General features: G+C 41.2%; 1 protein-coding gene across 2 annotated transcripts in view; it reads right to left on the bottom strand.

Annotated features, from left to right (window-relative positions):
• The window catches only part of itgb3bp (integrin subunit beta 3 binding protein), a 121,577-nt gene that overhangs the window by 9,177 nt on the left and 99,054 nt on the right, over positions 1 to 13,346 (bottom strand). The window lies entirely within an intron of this gene.

The raw sequence follows: 13,346 nt of genomic DNA on the forward strand, positions 1-13,346 counted from the left end.
TTGTTTTAACTGTGTGCTACTTGTTCTCTATGTGTTTTTCTGCTGCTCTTCTTGTGCCTCCTTATTGCTGCTTTCACATGAGTCCTTGAAACACTGAAATGCATCACAGTGTTAAACATGACAGTCTCCGCTGTAGGATACCACTGAGGCCTCAACGTACACTGAGAGTGCTGTTTACTTCACCTTTGTACGAAGAAATTAAAGCCTGAAACAGTAGGACTCTGTAACAATAGGCTGAGATTGAGAAATAAGTGGCTTTAGCTTATTTTGCTGCTCGGTTTAAAATCCAGTGAAACAATAAAGTTGTTTTCAGACATTTTCCAGTGTTTGTCTTTCACATATGAAGAACACAACAGGAGATTGGACTCTTGTTGTCTTTCCAAGGTGACATCTGTATCTTTTTTGGATCTATTTTTTCACATGGGCCCCCTCTGACATTTTACTAGTGGGTTAGTAGGAAACGTTTCAGGAGCAACTGACTCAGACTGTAACGTTCCTTCGTACAGTCACTCTTGTCCAGAAGTAGTTGCATGACTAAAAGCAGCCTCAGACATATTTATGCATTGATCAATTAGCTGATTATAAACAAACCTAACTAAATTTTTAACTACTGCATCTTTTCAAGCAAGTTTCTGAGCCCAAATATAAAACCTCAACTGCAGAAGATACCTGGGTGCATCAAATAAATAACGTGGGTATAAAAAAAAAAAAAATTGGTTATTGTCAGGAAAATTGGAGCAATTGCATACGATGCAGTTTTTTTTTCTTTTCTCTCAAAAGAAATTAGACAACCATTTTAATTAAAAATAAATGGGAATTGCACATCCAAATAAAAAAATTAGATTTTCTTCATGTGGAACCGGTTCTTGCTTTATGTGATGATGTGGAGAACCTGAGACGGAGAAGATGAGAGAAAAAAAAAAAACTCTGTCTGTTTTCGTATGCTCCTGTGAACTCCTATGATACATTTCGAGAGGTTGAGGATGAATGAATGAGCGCTGCACCCGGAGAGAGCGCAGCAATAGTTTCTTCAGTTCCCACCTTATTGATTTCTGCAGGAAATATAGAGCCCTGGGCGCAGAGGTAGAAGAGGGAGGACCACACTGATATTAAGTCGTTTTCCCATCTTTTCCAAAAATCTTTAATCAAAGTTTAAGTGAAATACTAACATGCCACTTGACGTGACCTTTTAGCCCTGTTATGAATTACCCGTTTTTGAGCTGGGTGCGAGTGGCCCAGAGCGGTTTGAGATATTTACTAATCACAGACAACTCAGGCTGCAAAAAAATAAATAAATAATACATTTAGTGGCAGAGTTAAATGGCCACTGAAGGGCTTGTTTGCCGTTGACCTCTGACAAATGCTAGATAACAAATCTATGTTTAAAGCACTTGGCCAACTGGATTCCTTTATAGCACTAAGTGACTCCTGGGAGAAGCCTTGAAAAGTAACTCTAGCCCAAGCCAAGAAAGCTCTCTTACACCCAAACAGCAGAAGAATCAGAGCACTGCCTGCACAAATGTGGCTCTACGAGGGATGATATACTGCAGAATGGGGGATACATGTCTGCAGGGACGAGGTAAAAAGGACGATTTGTGAGCATACCAGTGCCTGGCGTATAATGACAAATATGAAATCAATATAGTGACCTTAATTTGCCCAAAGCATAACTGATGTAGTACAAGGTGTTTCGATTAAAGGAGGTATAAAAAGATGGTGGCTGTGTGTTGCGAGGGCAGGGAGGCCATGCCCTTTTGAACCCTGGCGCACACGGAGAGCATGGCAGCCATAAAAGGAACAACCAGCCCTGTTTGGTCATTGAATAGGCTCCTTATGGCTCATGGGTAATAATGTCACGCCTCAAGACGTTTTTTAAAAAGAGCTGGCGAATGATAGCTACCAATGTGTTCCGCAACACTGGCAACATTATGGCAGTAGAGGAGAAAATATAATAGCTTGAATATGCTATGAATAACAAAGCCTGTCAATACTCACCTCTAGAAAAATCGCTGATCAGACACAGTTCACGTTAAGTGTACGTGAGTGAGTGAGAATTTATGATATGTGTCCCTATATATGAGAGCGTGTGTGTATTTGTGTGTGTGCGTGTGTGTGTGTGTGTGAAAAAATGAATCCCTTTCTGTGTGTGTGTCTTTCAGTGCGTCGGCTGAATTTGTGCCATGTAATGGATCTAGCAAGTATCCATTTGAATTCCCATCTGCTGGAATTATAGGCTCATATCAAATCTGCCATTTTTAAGCAAAATCATTGACATAGCTGTTTTTCAACAGCTTCTTGGCTCTAAATAACTGTTTTGATGTCTTCCACTCAGGATTTTAACCACAGCACTGACACTGCTCTTGTTAAGACTTTCTGGAACATTTATAAACCGGTCTGGATCCAGATTGAAGTACAGGAGCTATTTTCAGAGGTATTTAACATCTGATGGAACAAATATAACATGGAGAGTTCCCCAAGGCTCCATTCTGGGGCCTCTTCTGTTTAAAAACCACATGCTCCCACTACCGCAGCAAACAGTAAAATCATATGTTATTATGCAGATGACACAAATTTACATCACCTTATAAGAATAAACTGACGTCAGCACTCAGCTTCAATCAGGTAGTTTAGGTTTGCTAACAAAGATGAATGTAGCGGAAATCTTGAATTAATTACGTGAAGTCACTGCATTGATGCGGAGTCGTCCACGTCCACATCTAAGAATTTTTCCAGTTATCTCATTCCTTTATAAAATATATAGATGTATTCTATGTATGTTACCTTGTAGACATTGTTACGCTCCTTGGGTTAAATTGACGTACATTGCTTGAACTACATTAATTACTGATCTACTACAGCGCTTCCCAGTTTGTTTTGGGGTTGTGTTGTGTCAACACAATTACACCACTCCATAATTACAGACTCAACACTGTTGTGACGTGATTACCAGCAAGAGCAGTAAACTACCAGCTTTCACTGAAGTAAACAAACAGTCAAATTGCTTTAAGAATATTATCATTTCAATTGAGTGAAAATAAAGATGTTATTTTGAAAATCGCCCTTGGGCTTTCACAAGGCTTCAGAGAAGAATCCTGAATCGAGGGTGCTCTGTAATTGAGTAACTCAAAGTGTCGTTTGAGCACAGCACCACTGAGCTCGTCATAGAGCCTGTAAATGACTCCATCTTGTTAGGCCCTGCACCTGGGCTGTTAGCAGCCCAGGGCAGAATGGCTCACACAATGGACTCATTCGGTTAGAGCTTAGCCCTTAAAACAACATGCCACTCAATAATCTCAATGATCCTCCTGGAAAACAATGCGGGGACACATCAGTCAAGCCTGTGTGGGAGGGACTTTGGCAGGGGGGACAATGATGCCCCCTGTGGCGCCGTCCCGTTGGGAAGACGTTCCCGACAGGACGGCTCTTTTCACAGCCTGACCTGGAAGAGAACAGTATGTTTGAGGGAGTAGGGGGGGTTTAAACCGAGAGGGGCACAGCCAAATCATCTATCTTAATAATGTCTCTAACTTTAAGAATGAAGGACCTTCTGGTTAATTTGAGAAAAGTCCTAAAACCAGCAAATTTACACTGGAAGCAAACACAGAATTCTCATTAAGTGTCCCCTTGCTTGCTTTTTTTCCCTCTGACATGCAACTTAACAAGAAAGTGATGCAGCACTGCTCCAAGACCCTGTGGAGGATATTCCAAATGTTGTGAAGCGTCTTTGTCTCTACTCTGTGACATTTATTTAGTGAGCCGACGAATACAAAAGAAGAAAAGATGAGAAAAGAAGAACGTGCAGAATTTAAGCGGCTGATGTTTCAAAGGTGTAATTATATAAGGTTTATTGGACGTGCACAACACCTTGGTCAAATTAAACTCACCATTTTGTGAAGGATAAAGACAAGGTAAACATGAATGACTAAAAAGGATGCAAAGGAACAGTCATTTTTGGGTTAGGGTAGAACTGAGAAAGACAGGGATAAAGCAGAGACCCCCTGGGTCATAAATACCATAAGGCCTCCAGCATATTACCCAGTGCCAGGCCAATCTCTGTTCATTACCACTCCACGCTACTCAGCACTTCATTTAAACCTCACATTCCTCTAATTAACACACACTGCTGGGTACAGATGAGCCAGTACAGAGCCTTGTCTGTCTGCCTCTTGCTTTTACTGCTCACTCAATTATGTGTCTCTGTCATCACATATCTTCTGCTCTTTATTCCCTTTCTTCCCTCTTGTCATTTAATTTCCTGCTTTGTGGCAATTTCCCTCTTAACTGGGCCTCTAAGTAACTGTGTTACTTACAATATAAAGTAAACATACGTCAGTGCTATTCTTCCAAGTACATTCAATAAATGTAATTAGACCCCAGACATACTATTTGGGTCTTGTGATGGCTAATAAGAGGAAGGAAAGGAAACATGGCTGCATCAGAATCTGAAGAAACAGTTTGTCCAACAAATTGGATGTGGTAAATGTTTCTTCATTTGTCATATCAGCCAATTACGCAGCGACAGAATTAGTTCCATTACAGTACAAAAAGCGAGTATTTAAAGAAGGAGAGGCACATCGATTTCTCTGCTGCACTTAAACCTTCACATTGGCTTATGTTATGTGACTCTGGGTGTTTTTCATGTTAAATGATACCCGTGGAGTGATACACAGTGATCTGCATGATAGATGCACGAGGCAGAAATGAAATCTAGATTTTTATAATGTCCTCCGTGTTCGAAAGGCACGGGGAAAAACCATCCATTCATCTGAGCCGGCACCACTTTCAGAGTACGTTGTCTGCTGTTATTAAAGGAGTCTTCTGTGCAGCTTTAAGTAAATGATTCTGCTTCCATCACAGGCGCTTATGTAGATGAGATGATGCGTCTACTGATAGGTTTGTAATGGACTTTTCCCGTTCATTAACTGAGTTATAGCACCAGGGTTTTATGCCTCGCAGTTCTAAATTGAATAATACATCTCCAGCGTTTAAAGTAATATTAATATTTTCAAAATCAATGTTAGTAAAATTTTATGTACACAGTTGTATTTGTTGATGGCCAGCCGCAGCAAATAAAGATAAGATTTATGAAGGCGGGGGTCTCCTCTCCCTGCACTATTATAACAAGTGAAACGCGGACCATAAAAAACTTTAATTAAAATTTTAATTAACACCGGTAATCAATAGGGTGTAACATAACATCTCACATATTCTCAGTGGCATGGAGGAAAATGTAATCAAACAAATACAGAGGGACCAAATATGATGATTTTATAGGCTAATAAGCTCAAGGTAAGTGTGGCAGGGTGGACGAGCGGGAAGCCTTCTCTCTTCCTCCCTGTGGTACATGTGCTAAAGGCTTCAGTGCATCTGTTTGTCTATAGGCTGGAATTTTCCACAAGGATATATGCCATCTTTAAAAATATCTTTTCTTAGATCATGTCAATCCTGTAATATGTAATATAATACATGTAATACAATAAAAGACCCTGTAAACGTCTGTTTAGATTACAATGATTTAAAGATCCTTTAAAGAAACTGTGGGTTTGTTTTTCCATTTCTGATTCACTTGTTCTTGTCTCATGACCAAAACCCACAATCAGAACCAAAAGTGTTTGTCTATCACATCCAGAGATCTACATCACGTTGTTCTGCGTTCAGATAACAGCTAACAGGAGAAGGCCATCAACAGCCAAGCAGCTGTGGCGTGCAGATGATGGTCGGCATCACCCCCATGACTCTGATCTACTGTAGTACCATTGTAGAATACTATTTCATCCTTGATAATGTTGCAGTACACTGTGGTATTATATTTTGCAAACAGAAAATCGTCAAAATACCAGGAGAAGTGAATATCACTATGTCTCAGGTACATGTGGCTTTATTTTCATAATGCTGTTTCGCTTATGTTCATGCAAATGGTCCAAAATGGTGTTAAAATGCATATATAATGAGTACATCTCTTTTAATTTGTAACCGCAGCATTAATGAACCTTAAGTCGTCCAGAAACCTTGGGAAAACCCTGAAGTGACACTGAAAAAGCAGATGAACCCTGAGCTACATACTCTATTAGGGGTTGAATGGAGCTGGAGTGAAGCATGAACGCTGAACGAAGAGAGAAAAAGAAAGTGAAAGAACAAAAACAGTGAGAAAGAGAGAGGGAGAAGGAGAGTATTAAGGTAATAGTCCCTGAAGATTGTCTGCCACTATCATCCTCCATCTGCTACCATTTCTCTTTCCTTTGCTCGACTTCTGCTGAGGTAATCTCTGCCACAGCAGTTATACCTTGGCTCAGCCAAACAATGTATAAACTAGATTGGCCACAAAATTGCATATAAGGCAATAAAGCAAATTTCAATCATGCTCCATGGGCCTTTTCACATTGTAATGGAGGGTAGGTACACTTGTCCATCCTTAGGTCGTTGAAACACAGAGTGAGAGGAGCATCACGTAAAAAATAAAAAACTATATGAAAATGTGCCTTTTTTCTCTTAACTTAGTGCGACTCTCTCTTTCTCTCTCTCTCTCTCTCTCTCTCTCTATATATATATATATATATATTATTTAGGCACAATGCAGGTAAATACGTATTGTAGCCTTATGCATAATTTCACCTTGTGATGTCCCCAGAACAATTGGCCAAATTACTGGGTGGCTGTGGCTCAGGAGGTAGAGCGGGTTGTCCGCTGACAACATGGTTGGTCTGGGGGTTTAACACCTGTTTTCCCCATTCCCTTGCCGAAGTGACCTTGGGCAAGTTACCTGTATGAGTGATGTATGCTAGACAAAGTGCACTGAATGAATGTGTGTCAATGGCCGAATGGAAAAATCTTCCTGTAAAGACGTGCTGGATACCAATTAGCAGGGAGAGCAAATTAAAAAAATATTTTAAATTTAAAAACTGGCATCTTCAATTTTTGACCTTCAAATAGAGGTTGATTCCTCACGACATTGGGGAATCAATTAAAATTGTAATTAAAAGGAATATGTTCTTTTCAGTACATTGGGCTCACGTACTGTATTTATCAGCTTTTGCAGCTGCTGCGTCAGACACCTTCACTTCACTTGCATTTCTGTAGAATCTGTAACCTTTAGTCCTTCCTCCAGCTGTGTTGTCTCAGTGTGTGTAGCAATGTGAAGGTATGTGTCAGGATGAGCGTCAGGAATGAGCAGAGACAGTGCAGGTTTGTGCGTGTGCGTACGTTGTGTGTGTGTGTTTATGTGTGCGTCGCAGACAGTGATAAAAGGCCTTGCTCCCTGGACCTCAGAGTAACCCTGCGATGACAAATAGTTCCCCCTCTCCCTTCTTCTCATCACTGCCCTCGACCCTAACTGTGAATTTCATCTGCAAACAGTTCGATTTGATTGGCAAATGTTTGTGTGGCTCGGAAAGGGTGTTCAGACTGAATATTTTTTTAAGTCAATGTTTGCACAGTTGTTTCTACTTTCTGTTTTGTTTCTCTTCCCACTTTTTGTTCTTGTTCTTTTTCCTTGGGGGTAAAAAGAAAAATCATGGAAAATAATTTCCTCTCAGGGTGTTTTTAATGTCATTATGAAATGGGAGCAGCTTCATTTGTTTTAAGAGCTTTGTCTTTGCAGGGGGAGGTGGTATCTTTTCAGTGTCGGAGCACAGATGGTGAAACTCTCCGTGGAAAAACAGGCTTGTTCCTCCTCCTTCCCCAGTGTCAAACTTGCTGGCTAGTTTTGCAACGAACAGATTTTTTACTGCTCACATCTAATAAATATTTAGGATTAACTCAATGAAACGATGCAAACACAAATGAAATGTATTTAATGGGCATCCTGTCCATTGGAGGAGTTTCAATAGGGCACCATTGAGGTGTGAAATGGCTACAACAGGCAATATAACACTCACATGGCCTCTCTCTCCATCCCTGTGTCTCTGTGTCTCTCGCTCAGACACTCTCGTGTATGCACATACACAAGGGCGGGAAAAAAAGCAGCTAATATTTTCTGTCAGCAAGATTGTGCATACCCCCCAACCTTCAAATAATTTACTGCTGTGTGTCTACAGATTGTTTGGTGCCAAAGTGTCACTAAATCTCAGCCCTCAAAGTCAAACGTCAGGTAAACCGCAGAGAAATAATGTTTATTTTCTCTCAGCCCTGGCCCTGTTCTTAACCATGCTGTCAGTGCACCAGGAGCTCGTATATCTCACAAACTCCCCTATGATCTGTACAAGTAGCCTTTGAAAAGTGACTGAAAAACACACTACAGATGATTCTTTATTACTTATAAGTCCTGGAACAATGAAACACCTACCCTATCAGTTTCTTCACAACACTCACATTTGTAACGACAGTATGATTTAAATTCACACGGTTTTTACTTATAATATAGAGTAAATACAGTTTGTTGATATCCTGAGTGTTATTACACAGACCACAGACTCAGTGGTGAACACTGTGGCCTCAATGAAAAACCATCCTGGGCTTTGACGCCTGTATTTTTAGTTTACCGATGGTCAATAGCATAGACTGTATATAAAGATGAACGACATGACAGCTCCCCAAAAGTGAAGCCAAAGAATCTCGATCGCTACCTTGTGGATGACAGTTTATAACAGGTTTTTTATAGCAGATGGGACATTATTAAAAACAGAAACGTCATGATCGACAACTACGCCGAACTTCACGATGGATGCACGCGTGTATGGATGCGACCTCACTTCACTTCGTTCCACAACCGCCACTGCACAAACACCGGGTCCAAAAAGTTGTGTCGTCCATCTTATTATACAGTTGATGGTCAATAGCTCTCTGCCGTACAACAAGGCAAACAACCTGGATGTTTTTATAGATTGTAGATATTAAATTTGAACTTGTCATTTGAGGTTCAATATTTAATTTTCCCCCACATGCCTCCACATTGTGTTTTTTATATAAAGTTACAACCCTGTTGTAGACCTGTAATAACCAACGTTATGTCTCTGGACTCCCGTGTTTTTAAAATCTGTTAAAATTTTAAACATATAACACACACACACTGAACAGGTCCAGACAGAGACTTTTTCATTTTCCATCGCGTTCCTCATTTTTTGTCAACTCTACATCAAATGTATAGGATCCAAGTACAAAGCCATTAGATTCCTATCTACATGCTGCTCAGTGTCTCTTTCTGTGTGTGTGTGTTGCTGTGAGGTTTCTATTTTTGTGTATTTGTGTTTTTGAGACACACTGATGACAACACTGCCCTCCCTCCGACACACAAGCTACTCCCCAGTTCTCTAAATGATAATGTCTGCTTGTGCTTAACCCAACAACCCCATTCGCTGCTCTAATAGAATTTTTCATCCAATTCAACCCCCTCACTTCCCACCCTCATACAAACACTCTGCCCTATTTCACTTAAAATCCCCATTTCATACATGTATTCACACAATCCCACAGTGTGAGAGGGAAGGAAGCAAGAGAGATGGACAAAAGCAAGCAGGTGGATACAGGCCCCTCTAGCACACCCACGGCTCACCCTCCACCACTGTCATACATACTTGTATCCGCTCTTAAAGATTCACAATAGGGCATACTCTAATAACAAATCATTTCTTTCAGAGTATGCTTTTTAATCTGGCTGTGCTTGACAGGGCCCATCCTTTCCGCTGAAGGGGAAGACCACTTAGAGGCCAGGCCAATAATGCCCTGCAGCCCCCTGGCCTGACTGGGGTGATTTGTCAGGTCCCTCCAGCGCGCCTGTGGTGGTCACACCAATGGATTTATCCCAAGGTAAATGGAGATAGCCCTCGCCGGCCGTGGGCCCGGAACTCTGATTACAGAAGCCCTCTTCAAGTTGCGTTGATAGATTCTGCTTGTGTTTATCTATTTACAATGCCACAAAATCTTTGAAAACAATATCACATGGGCAGACGACTCAGGGGCTGAGTAAGAGAGGGAGCGACTCCCGCATGGTTTGATTTATGCTATGCTATGCAGAGCAATAGAGAGACAGCAGATGAAGGGGCTGCGAGGAAACAGCTCGGCGGGGCAGAGGTTGTGGTTTTGCATTAGGGTCGGGAGGGCGCTAGGATGAATCTCATGTATCTTTCTCACTGAGTGCTGTCCACCATGCCATAAGAATAACAAACACTCAGCAAAAGGAATGAGAGGAGCATCTCAGGCACACAGGGAAAAAACAGAATGTACTTTCACAACAACAACGTGGAGCCAATCGGAGATGCACAGTGGTGAACATTCATCCCAGACCTCCCACTTCTGTGGTGAAGAGTAATTCCAGCCAGGCACAATCACCGGGACAGCTCTGGTCCAGACAGCCTCTTCCATCTCATACCCATCAAGCCCAACCTAAACCATCGCTGCTCCACATGTGAAGAAACCATCGGGTTACAGCTTTGGTAAAAATGAGTTGGGTTCAAATTAGCAGTTTTTTGTAGCTTTGTCTTTTGTATACTTTGATACTCAACAATATCATTCATATAAATGAGTCCCAGTTGTATATTTGGTCCAAGTGTCTGTGCCTACAGTACCATGCATGTAAACTACACTTCTTGATCGAGCAACGGCCCCTCTGATCTCCTGACTCTTGCTCGTACACTTGTCTCTTTTAAGTCTTTCAAGGCTACAGATGATAAACAGCAACACTTCTGCCTCGACTCCAAATATCATCAAAACAAGACCAAAGTCAGCAGCATTCAAGATCCAGGATACAGAAGTGGGACAGTCCTGCATCGACCTTGCCCCATCTGCCCTTTGGACAGTGTCCAGTTTGAAAATGTGAAAACAACAAATCTGCCAAGCAAAAGGTGTGACAATGCTGTAAGTCTACATGAATAAAAGTATAGACCTACAGGTACCCAAGCTTCTACTTCAGATTCCTTGAAGAACTTCAGTGGTTGTACACTGATCAAACGTGATAAAAAGGTTTGCAGTATGTTCATTTTTCTGCAATCTATAAAAATGGTGGACAGGAAGTAAATGATTGTGTCCCAAGCTTAGTAAATCCTTTTTTTCATTTTCACCTTACATATGCATTTGACCATGAATGTCTACTTTTGTCATTGATCAACTAGTTTGACTCACAGGATGTGGACTGTGGATATAAGATTGACCATGGACAGGGATTCTGTTTTTATGTCTGAACCCAGCCCAAGCCCAATATTTTCCATTTACAGGCCCCTGTAAAAAATCAAGTAGATAGCCTAGTCAACGTGACCGAGAGTGACCAGAACCTTGATATCATTTCAAAATGTTTGTCCAAACCTGGATCAACTCATGGGTTTGTGATATCCATACTCTAACACAAGGATCTAGGAACTATGGGGAACATGGGATGTGTGTGATACATTATTTAACAGCTGCTTTATTCAGAGTACAGAATCCTTAAGGAAAAGCTCCTCTCTGACTGGAATGATTTTCTCTCAACCCCCAGAGCACAGTGGTCATAACCTTGTCGTACCAGTATCACTTGAACCCATTTAGATCCAGTTGTCAATCCTCAAATCTTCCCAAATAAAATATGATTCCTCCCTCGGCGACAGCGGCTCCATCTCTTTTCGATCTCCACCGGCTGGACAGCTACATGCACAAACACCCCTGTTATTCCTAACCACAGTACAGTATCCCCCGACCGTGCACGCCCACACACCCTAACAACCCCCCCTCTTGCCCCAACCTCTTTGAAAGCTTATGTATGGCGCTCTTATTGTTTCCTCAGCCTATTGAGGTAAAGATAACTGTGGGTTGTGAGAGCACTGAGTGATTATACATCAGTAAAATCACAGGGGGTATATATCACTGCCATTGGGACACACCCACTGGAATGAATTCGGTCAAATGAGAGCAGTGCATCGGGCAGGGCGCACTGACAGTTACTAATGCACCTCCTATGGCCACTAATAGGAGTGTACAAATTGCTAGAGGTTTGTAAACTTTGCCTGTTTGGGGCAGGGGCAGCCAGGGTTTGCAGGGAGCTTTGCAGAAGTGATACAGGTATGTGACTAAATCAACACTTCAGTGGTGCAGAGGGATGAAGGGGTTGGACTCTATTCAAACCAAGAGGAGGGGAGTTCCTTCTATGAGTATCAGTCTCAGCCACAAGACAGGTAATAGGGACCGAGACAGAGGATCGAGAAGAAGTGAAGACTGAAAGAAAGAGGCTGAAATGGACTTCATCATCATCAGCACCGAGACTTGGAATAAATGTGGATGGATGATATCCATTTGAATTTAAGGAAGCTGGCCTTTGAAATTGAAGCAGCTCTTTTTGGCGAAATTTTAAGAAATAATGAACAAAGCAGAACAAAACTTACAACTTACATCGATTAACTGATGAGGAAATAATCATTTTAATATCTCATGCTGAAAAAGTTTGTTTAACAGCTCCTTTCGAATGCTGCGATCAGTCCGAACAATCCTGGATATTGGAAAATGATTGATCCAGTCAAGCTGTTGCGTGTCAATGACGTGTATGTATTCTTACGTCTTGAGTCTGTGTGCAGCTCGTCAATAGGTGCATCTGACCTACAGATTTGTCAATCTGTATAATTCAGTGTTTAAGAAAGAGTCACACCTGTCTGCTGTAGTTTGCACTGAGGCGAGGGGAGGCACAACAGGCCTGCAGTGTCTATACATGCCTGTGCACCTGGAGAGAAAGAACTGATGGCTGCACGTATATAGAGCAACAACACATAGAAAGGAGAATCCCACTCTTGTTTTCCCCTGCAAGTTGAAGTATCATTTTCATCCTACTACACAGTATAGTATGTGTATAACCCTTGTCAAAATCCAAGCTAAAAGCTGTCATTGCCTGAAATAACTGTACCATCGCTTATATAGGAAATATAAACTAATATAAATGACCATATAAACCAAATATTACGGTATTTGCTCACTTAGGTAATTAACCTCTATTTGCATGTTTATATGACCATAACACACTTGTTAATCAACTGTGGACAATTTATAGGTTGAAATTTCTGTATTTTCAAAATAAAGTTCAGAATTGTACCACTCATTGTTCCTCATAAAATAGATATCGGTACATTGTATAATACTATTGAACTCTGTTATATCTCTATATTAATTCAAGGTAATCAATCCTCAGAATGGTCAATAAACTGTCACACCTTTAATGAATAAATAACCATTCATAAAGTGAATGGGACTCAGAAGATGTAGCATCCTTTGGTTTTGAGTCGAATGACAAATTACACTCCTCATGTAATGTGCAGAAATGTGGTTTTATCTGATGCATGATCTGCAGCCCCTGCAGGCCGAGACCAACGAGCTGCAGCAGCAAGTACTCGCTCTGCTCCGTCTAACTCTATCTCCAGCTATGTACCAGTATAGTGTGACTTGGCCTGTGGCTTGGCAGT

This window comes from Paralichthys olivaceus, chromosome 3, assembly GCF_024713975.1.
Source record: "Paralichthys olivaceus isolate ysfri-2021 chromosome 3, ASM2471397v2, whole genome shotgun sequence".
NCBI classification, from domain to species: Eukaryota; Metazoa; Chordata; class Actinopteri; order Pleuronectiformes; family Paralichthyidae; genus Paralichthys; species Paralichthys olivaceus.